General features: G+C 40.4%; 1 protein-coding gene across 4 annotated transcripts in view; it reads right to left on the bottom strand.

Moving 5' to 3' along the window:
- Positions 1 to 12,667, bottom strand: part of LOC123774860 (larval cuticle protein A3A) — a 30,142-nt gene extending 17,475 nt beyond the window's left edge. The window contains exon 1 of one of the 4 annotated variants that reach the window (XM_069322071.1): positions 12,540 to 12,667. The gene's annotated coding sequence lies outside the window, so the exon portion shown is untranslated. Of the gene's footprint in view, positions 1 to 12,441; positions 12,462 to 12,535 lie in introns of those variants that run through there. The other 3 variants (XM_069322072.1, XM_069322073.1, XM_069322074.1) reach the window with 3 other exon arrangements.
- Positions 12,668 to 15,016: the final 2,349 nt, after the last annotated feature.

Here is a 15,016-nt window from a genome sequence, read left to right as displayed (position 1 = left end):
GGAACCTACAAAATAATCTCAAATGTTATTGCATTCTTTTCTCTGAGGCTATGCGTCCAACCCGTTCCTCTAATAGCAGCATTTTGACGTATAGTCTACCCAAGGGCAAAAATTGTCGTACTAGAAAATGGTAGCGGCTCACGAATTTTACATTCTGATCCTGTTTTCTGTTTTGGGTCCTCTGGTAGGTTAGGGACAAGGGCACCATGGTACGACAGTTTCTTGACGTTGGGGAAACTTTAGGAGGACGGGCTGATGCATTTACATTCCAACTAGAGGTCGTACGTACGTTAGTCCTCCCCCCCTCCCTTCCCCCTTATACACACAGACTCGTAATTCTGTGGCGCGGGTTCGATTCCTGCACGAGGCTGAAACAAATGGGCAAAGTTTCTTTCACCCTGAATGCCCCTGTTACCAAGCAGTAAATAGGTACCTGGGAGTTAGCCAGCTGTCACGGGCTGCTTCCTGGTGTGTGTGTGTGTGTGTGGTGTGGGAAAAAAAAGTAGTTAGTAAACAGTTGAGAGGCGGGCCGAAAGAGCAAAGCTCAACCCCCCGCAAACACAACTAGGTGAATACTAGATGAATACACACACAATGGGAGAGGGAACATGTTCCTAAAAAGCTTATATACAAACATAGATGAAGTGCGTTACAAAATACTTGAGCTACATGATATAATAGAGATTAAACCCCATTTTAAGTAGAAACCAATTTACTTAGTAGATTTGTTACACAAAGATACCGTGTACTAAATCTACTTAGTTTTTATGACAGTGCCACATAGATTTTACAGAAATATGATAAATATTTCTATAAATAATATAAATTTTAAAGAAATATGATATTAGAAGGAAGAAAAGGAGGTGATATGATCACTACGTACAAAATAGTAACAGGACTCGACAAAATTGATAAAGAAAAATTCTCGAGACCTGGAACTTCAAGAACAAGAGCTCATAGATTTAAGCTAAGTAAACAAAGCTGCCAAAAAATATTATAATATTCACTTTTGCGGTGTATGTAATATTAACAGATGTGTAACTACCTTCACATGATTGTCACTTGCTTAACTAAACGAACTAGAGGGTTCAGTGCCTGAACCCATTATGTGCCTCTGTAACCCTTTCCACCACCACCCACGGTATGGGTATGGGTTGAATAATATAGAAATGAATAATAATAATAATAATAAAACAGAGGGGTTGACGGTTGGAACAAGTTAAGTGAAGGTGGTGGAGGAAAATAGCGTCAGTGGTTTACAAAGCGTTATATGACAAAGAGCGCTGGGAAGACGGGACACCACAAGCATAGCTCTAATCCTGTAATTACAATTAGGTAATTACACAAGCGGTCAGCCTCCGCGACTCTCAATCCAGGGGCCCATGTTTGATTCCCAGCCGAGATAGAAACAATTGGGTAGAGTTTATTTTACTTAATGCCTCTATTCACCTAGGAGTTAATAGGTACCTGGGATTTGGACAGCTGTTGCGGACTGCATCCCGGAGATGTGTGGGAATCTGTTAGTAGATGACTGTGTTGTGGCCATTCAAAAGGAGGTGCTTGTAGGGCCCTGTAGTGTAGGATGTTGGTGACTGTCAGTCCAGTAGATATCGGTTATTTATGGTTATCAGTGGACCATCGGACGAGTTTTAAGTCAACTCAGAGAGAAAGTAAAGATCTGTACTGTATTTTATATTGCAATTGATGAAGGTACAGATATAACTGACACAGCATAACTAGCCATTTGTATTCGTGGTGTTGATATAAGTATAGATTAAGTAGAATTGTGAAAATTATATAAATAAAAAGAACAGATAATGAATACTTGAGAAGCTAGGTAGGAACACGCGTCAAACTGGGAGATTTTTGGCCAGAAGCAGTGATGCAGTTACAATGGAGCGCCGGGAATGATAGGAAGAAAAGCTGGCGTGGTTTCTAAATTAAAGGAAATACCACTAACTGTAAATGCCTACCGTGAATTTCGCAAGTTACATGGCATTATTCATTGAGAAGTGTTGCGCAGTTAAACATTAAATAAATATAATGGCATAAATGATGCCATAAAGGCAGAGAACTTTATCCGAGAACAAATTCTTAACAACAGACAGTTCAACTATGTACTTTTTCGAAGATATATATATATCATATTGATGTTCAGTGCTAAAGCCAGGTAGTTGTACTGAAGCGCTGTAATGAACAGAGATGAAATACAAATTTTCATGTAATAGTAAGGAAAGAATGTCCACGAACTGAAAGATAATGAATGGGTTCAAGCTCTAGCTTTCATCACGGATACCACAGAACAATACCACAATTACCTGAACATGAAGCTGCAAGGTTGCAATAAATTAGTGAGAGAATTTTTTTACTATTCATGCCTTTGAGATGAAACCAATTTGCACGAGTAATCTTTCACACTTTGCAACGTTGAAATCCCTGCAAGACATTCCAGAGTTTTATGCTGAATTTACCTGAATCCACACGAGAGTTCAAATACAGATAGATCCATTGGCTGGGTATACGCCACATCGGACGATTAATCCCTGAACTATGCAACTATTTGAAAATGCTTTATTGAAGTGCATATGACTAAAATGAGTTAACCAATCAAATGGAACAAAACGCAGAGAGCTATTGGAGCAGTGTAAGGGTTAATGATTATGAGATGGGGAGTGGGGTAGAAATAGCCTAAGCTACTCTATCCCTTTGAGATGTATTTCTTTCTTGTCTCAATAAACATACTTGAACTTGAAGAGGTGGGGACCAGGATATAGAACTCGTTCCCAGCAAACAGAAACATGCAATAAAGATATTTTTTATCTTGGGTTTACTGAATTAGAAGTCTTCTGACTCGCTAGCAGGCTAAGAACTCCCCTTCTCCATTGATTTCCCCAGAATTTGATGCGCTAATTGTTATATAACTAGTTCCTATTATATTGTTGACTGGACAGGAAGGAACAGTGAAGGAATGGTAGTCAATTTACGGGCTATTCATGCCTGTGCCATCTCTTGGGTGGCTTGATCTTCATCAATTAGTTGGTAATCAGTCATGCCACCCTGTCCAGGGCTCGAACTCTGGGCGTTCTCGATTGTGATGCGAGGGTACTAGAGTAACACCACCACAGCGATGTGAGATTTTGCTCTATAAAATGTGAGGGCCAGGCACAGCTCAATCTTACATGGCTGGAGAAAACTAATCTCAAAGGAAACATGACCATCACATCCAAAATACTCAAGCGTCCTAACAAAAGAAACAGACTTGAATACTCATGGAAACAGAACACTCATATATAAACACACACACAGATCATACTAACGTGATGGATCAAATGAACAAATCCACAAGGGCCGTGACGAGGATTCGAACCTGCGTCCGGGAGCATCCCAGACACTGCCTTAATCGACTGAGCTACGTCTGGGATGCTCCCGGACGCAGGTTCGAATCCTCGTCACGGCCCTTGTGGATTTATTCACTCATATATAAACTATTAATATATTAAAAGTTACATGAATGAGGGCGCGAGTGAAGATAACCTGAAGACCAAGTGAAGGTATTGCACGTTTTCGTATGTATTACAAAGCCAGCGTCCTTATAATTATGTTTAATATTATTTACAAACATGTTAAACTAATACAAAACCCAATTTTTTCCCCCATGCATCCACTGTATACATCATTCACGGATACGTAAATATTCAGTGTATTCCTGAATAATGTGTTAATATCGATAGGTCTTGAAATTATTCTTTCATTTTTTTACCATGTACCATATTACCATGTACTAATTCTTTTTTAAACAACGTACTTTTGTAATTTTCTATAAAATAAATATATTTAGGCATGTATACATAATATACACGCAGGCATATGACTGTTGGCTGATGCATAAAGTGATGTATGATGCGGTTGGCAATACCAGGAAACACATGACTCCGCCTCACCTTCACCTTCCACAACCACCATTTTGACATTTACGTCGCAATGCCTCAACTTTGTGAAAGTCATGTGGTTGGATATATCTGAATAGCTTAATGCTACCACATGTGTCTGACAGAATAAAATGGGCGAGGCTAAAGTAAATGAAACATGAAAGGCGAGTTTGGGAAAAGTCCAACAGGAACTGATGATAACATAATCTAACCTAGTCTAGCCTAACCTAACTTAACTTCTAACTAACCTTGGAATAAATAGCCAGAGGGAATTATCAGGGGGGGAAGCGCAAGCCATTACGACTATATAGCCCTGGGAAGGGGTTAGGATAAGGATTTGGGATGGGACGGAGTGAAGGAATGGTGCCCAACCATTTGGACGGTTGGGGATTGAACGCCGACCTGCATGAAGCGAAACCGTCGCTCTACCGTCCAGCCCAAGTGGTTAGGCTAGGGAATAGCCAGAGGCCGCTAATGAAAATGAGGGCTTCAGTACTATTTTTTGTAACATTTAAAATTTAAATAAATTAATGTATTTTAGCTGCAGTACTTCATGTAAATTAATTCAATTAGCAAATAATTGGCGTTCTTGATCAGTATATTATTGGGGACGATCCCAATAATTATTATCTTTGTCGAAATATTATATAATATTTAGCTGGAATTATTATATAATATTTCGACACCGTATACGTTTGTTACTGTGAAATAATGCAATTTACACCAAAATTAGTCAAACATCCACATTACTCAATGTAAACATTTAAATAAAATATAAATAAAACTTGCGCAATAAAATCACAGTAGCGTGATATTTCTATAAGAAAACACTTTGGATTAATAATATTTTAAATTTATAAATCTTGTTTTGAATCTGCCTTAAAATATTTTTATAGGTAAATATTGTGTGGATCTATTTTTCTTTTTCCAAACTTTATTTTTCAGCAACTGTTAGGTGAAACATACCAAGATGTTCTGTTGGACCCCCAAACTTACGTTTTTGTATTATTGAATTGGCCTAAATGGCATTCCAGAAAATCGGAAAAAGTAATTACAGGAGCTAACCTATAACTTATCATATTATAGGCCTAATATAACTTAATATTAGGCCTACAATAGTACAAATATGAACTATACTGCTTCTAGGAATGTTTAAGTTTGGTTTTAGCTATTTATTTTCTCGGATTCTATAAAGTTAATAGTACAAAATCTGCCAAACACACAACGAAACTACGACGTTGCTACAACGTTCGAACAAGTTTTAACACCTAACAAGTTCTAACAACCAATATAACAAGTTGTAACAACGTTCCAATACGTCATAAACACGTTAAGCCAAGATATAACAACTTTATTACAAGTTGTAACAAGCGGAAAATAGGGACAGTTTCGGTTAGTGTTTCCAGGGAAACGTGAAATTTTGGAGGTCCAACAGTACACATTGGTACGTTGGACCAAAGACCTCTGGGGAAGAAAATCAGGTACCTCAGACTGGATGTACTGCACTGTTGTTGGGAGCATTTCCTATCACCTAATGTCCTTTTCACCTAGCAGTAAGTAGGTACTCAGGAGTTAGTCAGCTTATTGTAAGGTTGCATCCTGGGCGGGGTCAGTCGTTCGGCCGTGGGGGAATCGATAAAAGCCTAACGTGTATGAACACACTCTGGCTTCCTGTCCCTCGACAATGAATTATTATTATTAATATTAGTATTATTAAGTAGCAACTGCCCCTTCGGCTATACTAGACTATGTATACACATAGTCTAACATAACATACAACAATCCTAACCTTATCCTTAGCACAGCTCCTTCTTGCCAGAGATTCGGTAATCCTGACCTTATCCTAGCTATAAGAGCCAGCAGTTGGTTATGGTATACAGACCAGATGACGGCAGTCAAGAATGAGGCACAGGAGAACACCGGGTGTTTACCAGAGACCTTCCTGACCTCATTTTTTGGTGCCGGTGGTCGCCAACACCCAGCAGGGGTAAGGGGCTGTTGAGGGCCTTGAAGAAACTGGAGCGAGATGAGTAAAGACAATGGACGGGGCTAAGAAACAGTGAGTTGCTACTTGGGGAAGGGAACGAGGCTATGGAATAGTGAGCTGCGACTTGGGGAAGGACGATGGAACGGGGCTACAGAACAGTGATTTGCGACTTGAAGCAGCAGCTGCCGTCTGGCTTGGAATGCAAAGATTCAAGCACCAACAGACCATTATACCCACACTAGATACTTATCTCACAAGTATGAACCTTAGTCCTGACTTTATTGTTATCAGATCTTATCTTCCTCAGTGCATAATAACATGTACAAACATTCGTAGAAGCGTGATTTGGCTTGACTTTATGTGCGCCTCATTAGGCTCTCATTCTTTCTCTTCACCAACTCTCCCTTCATCACTAACCTTTCTGCAATTTTTGCTATACCTACTAACTCCAATGGTATACTTCTTACCAATGGTATACTTATCGCTTTTCTTCTTGCACTCTTATCTTATATATCAGATGTACGAGTTTGGTGCCTAATTTTCCGACAAATTATTGTGAATTATTTTCTGAATATCTAAACTGTTGTTTTTATGGAAAGCAGATTTCTGTAACTGGGTTTTGTATACATAATTTATTTTAATTCTGGAGTATATTTGTAAGTGAAGTTATGCACTAAATAGTATTATTTATATAGTTAAAATCACAATGTTAAAGCGGAAACATTATGTGAAATTTCCTAACTGATTGCCTAGTTTAAGATAACAGATGGCAAAGCAGGTTCATGAGGATTCTTTAGTTTCGAAAACAGTAATTATGCCCCTTCTCGCCCCCCCCCTCTTTCTCTCTCAACCCGTTTTTCATCCAATCTCCTAATCCTCCAGTCATGTGACTCCCTAAAACACTTTAAACATACACACGCGTGTTTGACAATTACTGAACGGCCGTCGGCAAATTTGTCTGAAGCCACTAGTACGCACAGCGTTTCGGGCAATATTGTCTAGTGTAGGGATGAGTTTAGGCTGATGTATTTTCTGATGTTTGCCCTAGTGTATTTTCTGATAAGTTTGCCTTGGTTTATTTTGGGATTAGTTTACCCGAGTGTATTTTCTGGTAAGTTTACACTAATGTAGTTTTTATTAGTCTACTTTGATTCATTTTCTGATGAATGTACCTTAGTGTATTTTCTAATGAGTTTACCCTAGTGTATTTTCTAATGAGTTTACCCTGGTGTATTTTCTGATGAGTTCACGCCATTGGCATGATGCAGTGGATGGTACGTGTATCACCTGAACAGTCATATTAAGCACTGTTGGGGAGGGGGGAGGGTTTGGCCAGTAACTGAATGAGTAACCAAGCGAACAGCCTCACCCTTGGCCACTGGGACCTCAAGGAGGCTAACCGTTATCCTGTCCTTGACAATGGTGTACCTGAATACTTTAGTGTATTTTCTCAGTTTACTCATGCGTGTTTTACTTAGGTAAACCCTAATCAAAGTTCTACATCTTCAGCGTGGTAGATTAACGTCTAGTTTACTGTTGTTAGTGAACTAGCCTTTCTTGCAGAGGGTGAGGCTGCGACCTCAACTGAATGTCACACCGAGGAAAAACTGGTCTGTATTTACGTTGTCGAACTCGTTCAGTGTCACACGTCTCTTGAGGGATCCGCTGGTGAACGTCTCTTGAGAGACGTTCTATATGTGCTTACAAGCATCTCTTGAGATATACACTCTGTCCCACTTTCTCTGAGAAAATATGCTCGTTTTCTATGTCACATAATACCTAAACTAAACTAAACACGCAATACCTACAAGATAATGTGGACTAGTTTGGAAAAACGACGCTAACAATATGAAAGAGGAAATACAGAAAGAAATGTGACGATGAAGAGGAGGAGGAGGATGACCTTACCGAAGCACCTTATATGATGAGACACAAATGTTTGTAGCATGACAGAGTTGAGTTGTCGAGAAGGTCAGGGCGGGTCAGTGGTAAGGCGGAGTAGGTTAGCTGGTGCAGGCCAACAAGAGTAGGTCAGCTAACACAGGTCAAGAAGAGTAAAACAGCTGTCAGAGGTCAGCTGGTAGGGAGCTGTTAGGGAGTTAAACTCCGTTAGCTTACAGAAGCTAACAGGGGTTAGGTAGAATAGATCAACAAGCAGGATCATTGAGGTCAGCTTGCTGGGTTAAAATGATGTTAGGAGGAAGTCGGAAGGGTCAAGAGGTCATAAGTACTGACCAGCTGACAGGGCGTTAAGAAGTAAGAAAGGAGGGTTAGGAATAAGCTACTCTATCCTTTTGAGATGTATTTTATGGTCTCAATAAACGTACTTGAACTTCTACTTGAAGTAAGAAATAGCCGTAATGCCTCTTAAAGAAAGAGGCATTACGGCTGCCTCTTTCATTACTCTTCTGCCTCTTCCTCTCTGCCTCTCTCCCCCTCTTTTACCTCTATTTTTATTTGTACTCAACACATTTTATTCTTTTTACCCATTAGTTTTAAGCTTTAGTCATTAGTGTTTTTTCCTGCCCGAAACGCTTTGCGTAATAGTGGCTTTAGGCATTGTATGTACTAGCTCTATCTATAAAACCAACAAACTTTGTAAAATCTCTTTATGTATGTACCTTTACCTAAATAAAAATTATTATTATTATTAAAGTTATTTGTTACTTGAGCGTTCATTATGTGTGCGTTCATTACATTTGTAATCTCATTATATGTGTGCGTTCATTACATTTGTAATCTCATATGTGTGCGTTCATTGTATTTGCACTCCCATCCCATTATGTCTTCATTATACTTGTGCTCTCGCAAATATGATGAACGGCGCGATGTTCAATACCCAATACTCACTATATCCAGTATAGTCAGTGTCTTAACGCTCTCTCCTGACGATTGCCTTACCGAACTTACGTATAGTCGGAAGCCTATTGGGCCTTTTCATACCAAGGGTCTTTGTTAGACACTTATTTCAATGACCGTGTCATAAAAATTGTTCATCGAAGGTCAGCAGCCTCTCAAAATGCATTACTAAAATTGTAATAAAATCAAAATGTATCATGGTTCACGGTCTCTAGCGAAGGACAATACCCAGTATTTCCCTGCACCATGGGACATCGCCCTCTTCCAAATTGCTATCCCTCCTTTCACACTCAAGAAGGTATATGATTTCCATCTACCCAAACTTCGCTTGAAGCAAAATAAAATGTCTTAAGAGTCTGGAGGGACTAGAGTCTAAACTCTCGAATTAGATTGATGCGATGACGAAACCTCACATCAGAAAATGAAACGACGACGTTTCGGTCAGTCCTGGACCATTATCACGTCGGGTAATGTAAAGAGAGTGGAAGAGACAAATTGACTGATGCTCTGCTCACCAGTCGCTTCCTCTCCAAAATCATATACATAAGACGGGTCCCTACATCACCCACTAGTGTTGCTGGAAGTACAGATGTCGTGAGAGTGAGTGATGGCTCATATTACTGAGTGGAGAGCCGTGTAAATATCAGGCTTCCACGTTTCAAAAGAAGCTGTTTGCCATTCTCCATGTCTTGAGATCTGTACATCTCTCCACCACAATTAATACCTTAATTACAAGTGACTAATCCTTTATTGCACTCAACTCCTTAATACATAACTGTGACAAATCTTGTGTCGGAAGACACATAGGATGGATGACCCCTTAGGATTGGAACCCTCCACGGGTCTCTCCATCAACAGCGCTAAAGTAAACTTGCTGGTTGCTCAGTAAGTTATTATGTTGACTTTAAATTAGTAACCCTCCAGAGGTTGTTAGTTCCTAAGCCCAACCCTAAACCATGCAATTTTTTATGATGATATCAGAGCGTTTCATGGATTTCATCTCATTACCCTCTAAATGCATGACAACTGATGAGTTTGCCAAAGCATGTGCTCTTAAAAGAGAGAGTTGATTGGATTGAGTAGCCTATTACTAGTCTAACTAGCTTGTTAATATGAGAATTATGGAATGTACACGAATGAAAATGAGCTATAATAACTCACAATAACGTAGCTGAAACAACTAACCCAACCCACACATATGAAAAGAAAGGAACATGACGTTTCAGTCCGTCCTGGGTCCACGTCATGTCCTGAAGACGTTTCGGTCCATTCTGGGCCCACGTCATGTTCTGACGACGTTTCGGTCCGTTCTGGATCCTTATCAAGTCGTGACCTTGGACACAAATATGTGAACTCCAGTGTAACTTAGTTCAGAGACATTTGGGATTCAGTCCCTGAAACAATGGTGTAACTGTAACCCTTTCACCACCGCCCACAGAATGGGTATGGGATCCATGATCAATTAAAATATCTTAAGGTCATCGTAAGGCCCGTCTCTATCTCTAGCGCCACGCCCTCACCCCCCCCCCTTCACCACCGCCACGCCCTCACCCCCCTTCACCACCGTCACGCCCTCACCCCCCTTCACCACCGTCACGCCCTCACCCCCCTTCACCACCGTCACGCCCTCACCCCCCTTCACCACCGTCACGCCCTCACCCCCCTTCACCACAGTCACGCCCTCACCCCCCTTCACCACCGTCACGCCCTCACCTCCCTTCACCGTCACGCCCTCACCCCCCCCCCTTCACCACCGTCACACCCTCATCCCCCTTCACCACCGTCACGCCCTCACCCCCCCTTCACCACCGTCACGCCCTCACCCCCCTTCACCACCGCATACGAGTCATAAATACTCACACTCCACCCAAATAAAACAGAAACAAGCAACACTTAGTGGGCTCGCCAGAGGCTTAGGGCCCACGCAGGAATATCCCTGAAAAAAAGCCACACCCTCACCCCCTACCATCACCTGCTCCCCATCACCCCACAAGAGCCACGCCCTCACCCCGGCCCCCCGCCCCCTTCCGTGAAAGGTGACCCTGTTGTTCCTTGGGATAAGAAAAAACTCGCCCATCTGGAGGCAGCAGAGGCTAGCTTGGCCGCCATTGGAACTTTTCAGTTTGCACCCATTGTATGAGAGTAGGTTCTTGTTGAGGCGTGGGGGGCGTGGGGCTGATGCTGCTGAATGGGTGTTTTGTTTTAAATGATGTGTGGTGGAGTGTCATCGTCTGGGTTCAAGGAGGAGGTCATTTAAGTGAAGGTTAGTTAGATGAGGACGACCAATTGGTTGTGTGACTAGGCTGACAGTCCAATGTTGTCCGCTGTGGGACGATGTGTTAGTGTAGCAAGTTTTAAGTCAATGTAGTATCCTTGGAAACACAAACCAAAACCGTCTCTATTTTCAGCTTGTTACAACTTGAAATAAAGTTGTTACATCTTGGCTTAAAGTGTTTATGACGTATTAGATCGTTGTTACAACTTGCTATATTGGTTGTTATAACTAGTTAGCAGGTGTTAAAACTTGTTCGAACGTTGTACCAACGTCGTAGTTTCGGTGTGTGTTTAGCTGGATATCAGTGTAGCATATCTGGAGCCAGGATAGTGTCAGTGTAACATGGCTGGAGTCAGGGGGTTGTGTCTCAAGTGTATCCGGCCTGGAGCCAGGCGTGTGGGGGAAATCTGGCTCCAGAATACTAATAATAATGATGCTTAATTTTCGAAGGACCACTCCCTTTATGGGAGAAATAAATTAAATATTTAAATTGAATAAATTAGAGAACCAGTGCCTATGGATCTCCAATAATAAATAATATTGGATGCTTTAAGATGCTGGATAATGTAATGTGATTAATCATAGAAATATTAGAGCAATGGACTGTAGAATAATTATTAAAATTATAGATCCAAATCCCTCCACACTCTTTGGGGGGTCATTCTATAATGTTTGTAGGTAATTCACTACAAATTACTACAATATGAATATAAATTATTAATTATAGTTATGTGAAATATGTATTAGTTTATGAAAAGTAGAAATATTAATGCATATCAATGATTAAATCAAGTATATAATTAATATGAAAATAAATATATAAATAAATAAATAAATAAATAAAAAGTCTCCGTGGTGTAGTGGTAAGACACTCGCCTGGCGTTCCGCGAGCGCTTTGTCATGGGTTCGTATCCTGGCCGGGGAGGATTTACTGGGCGCAAATCCTTAACTGTAGCCTCTGTTTAACTCAACAGTAAAATGTGTACTTGGTTGTAACAACGATTCTTCGCGGCGGGGATCGTATTCCAGGGACCTGCCCGAAACGCTACGCGTACTAGTGGCTCTACAAGAATGTAACAACTCTTGTATATATCTAAAAAAAAAAAAAAAATGGAAGTTCATTGACTCAATAATGAAGACACTATTTACAAGTTAAGACTGGTAAGTTCCTCAGCTGTGTCAGAGGAACGTAGATTGTGCCTAGCTTCTACAACACGTTGGGACCTGCCCTGGATAATAATCCTTGGGACATGTGAACATGGGGACAGTCACACGCCTCCTCAGTTGAATTACATCACGCTGAAATAAGTAATTTCTATAACTTCCACTCCAAACTAGTATTCACGCATTTAAACGCAAGATCTAATCGGAGGGGTGGAAGTAGTACTTACATGGGTGTTTTATATCGCCTACAGCATCACGACATGGCACCTACATTTGTAATTATTACTGAGCTCAAATAATAATAAAAATTAGATAAAATGCCTGCCGAACTTGGTGTCCGTGAATTGGGTAAACTGCGCCCTCAATCTGAAGCCCTGAGAAGTACAGATGCTTGCAGAATTAGAAGATTTAGTCGGGCCGCTTCTGAACGCCTTGCTGCCAATTGAGCGAAAACCGGGTTGACGCATGCGCAGTAGCTCCCAGTAAGGGCCCCGAGCATAAATTATTTTATTCATTTAATTCTAATTAGGGGAGGAAGTGTTTATGACGAATATTTTTGTCATAAGTAAATGTGTTATACGGTAATATATTTTCTCGTAGGGCAAGTCGGTTAATTCAGACCGCGCAAAATAAACGAGAAAGATTTAAATGAAGAATAATTTGTATTATAATATTATTCACTGGAACAGCTATCTAGCTGGATAAAGAAATTCCAGTAAACGGTAGTATACTAATTAAAGTAAACGTATTAATAAATGATTATCCTTAATAAAGGAAAGTAAATAACTGGATTCTATTGGGTCCAAAGATATGTGGAAATTTATTCTTGTGGCGGGCTTTCTATCTACGACGCGCCATACATACTAGGAAGGTTTAGGCGAAATTGCGTAGCAATAGGATATGAATTAATATTAGCACGCTACTGATTAGTAGTGTTAGTAAAATATAATTATTAGTACAAAGATGATTTATCCGAGTGCTAAATGAGAAATAAGTGTTGGATATTTCCAACAAGGCGTAGTGTTTCTGTACTCACCTAGTTGTACTCACCTAGTTGTGTTTGCGGGGGTTGAGCTCTGGCTCTTTGGTCCCGCCTCTCAACCGTCAATCAACAGGTGTACAGATTCCTGAGCCTATCGGGCTCTGTCATATCTACACTTGAAACTGTGTATGGAGTCAGCCTCCACCACATCACTTCCTAATGCATTCCATTTGTCAACCACTCTGACACTAAAAAAGTTCTTTCTAATATCTCTGTGGCTCATTTGGGCACTCAGTTTCCACCTGTGTCCCCTAGTACGTGTGCCCCTTGTGTTAAATAGACTGTCTTTATCTACCCTATCAATCCCCTTCAGAATCTTGAATGTGGTGATCATGTCCCCCCTAACTCTTCTGTCTTCCAGCGAAGTGAGGTTTAATTCCCGTAGTCTCTCCTCGTAGCTCATACCTCTCAGCTCGGGTACTAGTCTGGTGGCAAACCTTTGAACCTTTTCCAGTTTAGTCTTATCCTTGACTAGATATGGACTCTATGCTGGGGCTGCATACTCCAGGATTGGCCTGACATATGTGGTATACAAAGTTCTGAATGATTCTTTACACAAGTTTCTGAATGCCGTTCGTATGTTGGCCAGCCTGGCATATGCCGCTGATGTTATCCGCTTGATATGTGCTGCAGGAGACAGGTCTGGCGTGATATCAACCCCCAAGTCTTTTTCCTTCTCTGACTCCTGAAGAATTTCCTCTCCCAGATGATACCTTGTATCTGGCCTCCTGCTCCCTACACCTATCTTCATTACATTACATTTGGTTGGGTTAAACTCTAACAACCATTTGTTCGACCATTCCTTCTATTCGTTTGCCTTGTTCGGGTAGAATGTAGACACAGTAGTCGCTTCTGTATATATTTATTGACTGAGATAGCAAGGTAAATATCTGCCTAGCCGAGGTCCTTCTACTCTGAGCCTGTGAGGATAACTGCGGCTGCTGGGAGCATGCTTGATGCCCCTCTGTCTGGCATGACGTCAGAGGCCTACTTGCCTGTGATTGGTTACATTTCAACTGACAGAATTTTGAGTATAACACCGCTCGGACACGCTACCAAGTCGACGTCCCTTGTCGACAAGCTCTGGCTAGCTATATAGTTACAATGATACTGAAAGGACCTCGGTGGCATTCAATAATGGCTTACATGTGAAATTTGCATAATAAAACATTGAAAGAAGATCAGGTGTGCGTAATACAACAACTCGGCATATATGCACCAAAAAAAAAATTCATCATAATAGGTGAAAATCATGGTAACAATTCTTTGATTAAACCAGAGTATTAAGAACATGTGGATGTCTACTGATCAGATATGAACAATACAACTCAAGGTATTGCCTAAACAAAATTATTAACATGTGTCAATGGCATGTGCTTGAAAACCATACAAAATTAAACAATTATTACATTAATGGAACAAAGTTCTGACCTAACAACCACAATTGAATTTCAAGATAGATAATGATTTTTTTTTTCTCTTTTTTTTTTTCTTTTTTTTCTGAAATAATACAATATATTTACAAGACCAATGTACAATATATATAATGTGCAATATATTTACAAGCATATACAAGACCTGGATCAAGAAGACTAACATCTGCGTGATAGCAGTCAGGATTCACTGGCCTCAATGTGGTTGCTAGAACAATAATAACTCCTATGACAAGCACTGTGAAAATACAAATGGTAGTAGACTTAACAATGGCATCTAATTTATAACAAAATAAATTTGAGAAAAACTATACATTATATATAATG

The sequence above is a fragment of the Procambarus clarkii genome, chromosome 10, assembly GCF_040958095.1.
Source record: "Procambarus clarkii isolate CNS0578487 chromosome 10, FALCON_Pclarkii_2.0, whole genome shotgun sequence".
NCBI lineage: Eukaryota > Metazoa > Arthropoda > Malacostraca > Decapoda > Cambaridae > Procambarus > Procambarus clarkii.
Note: the sequence above shows the minus strand (reverse complement) of the source record. Positions and strands in the feature narration are given on the sequence as shown.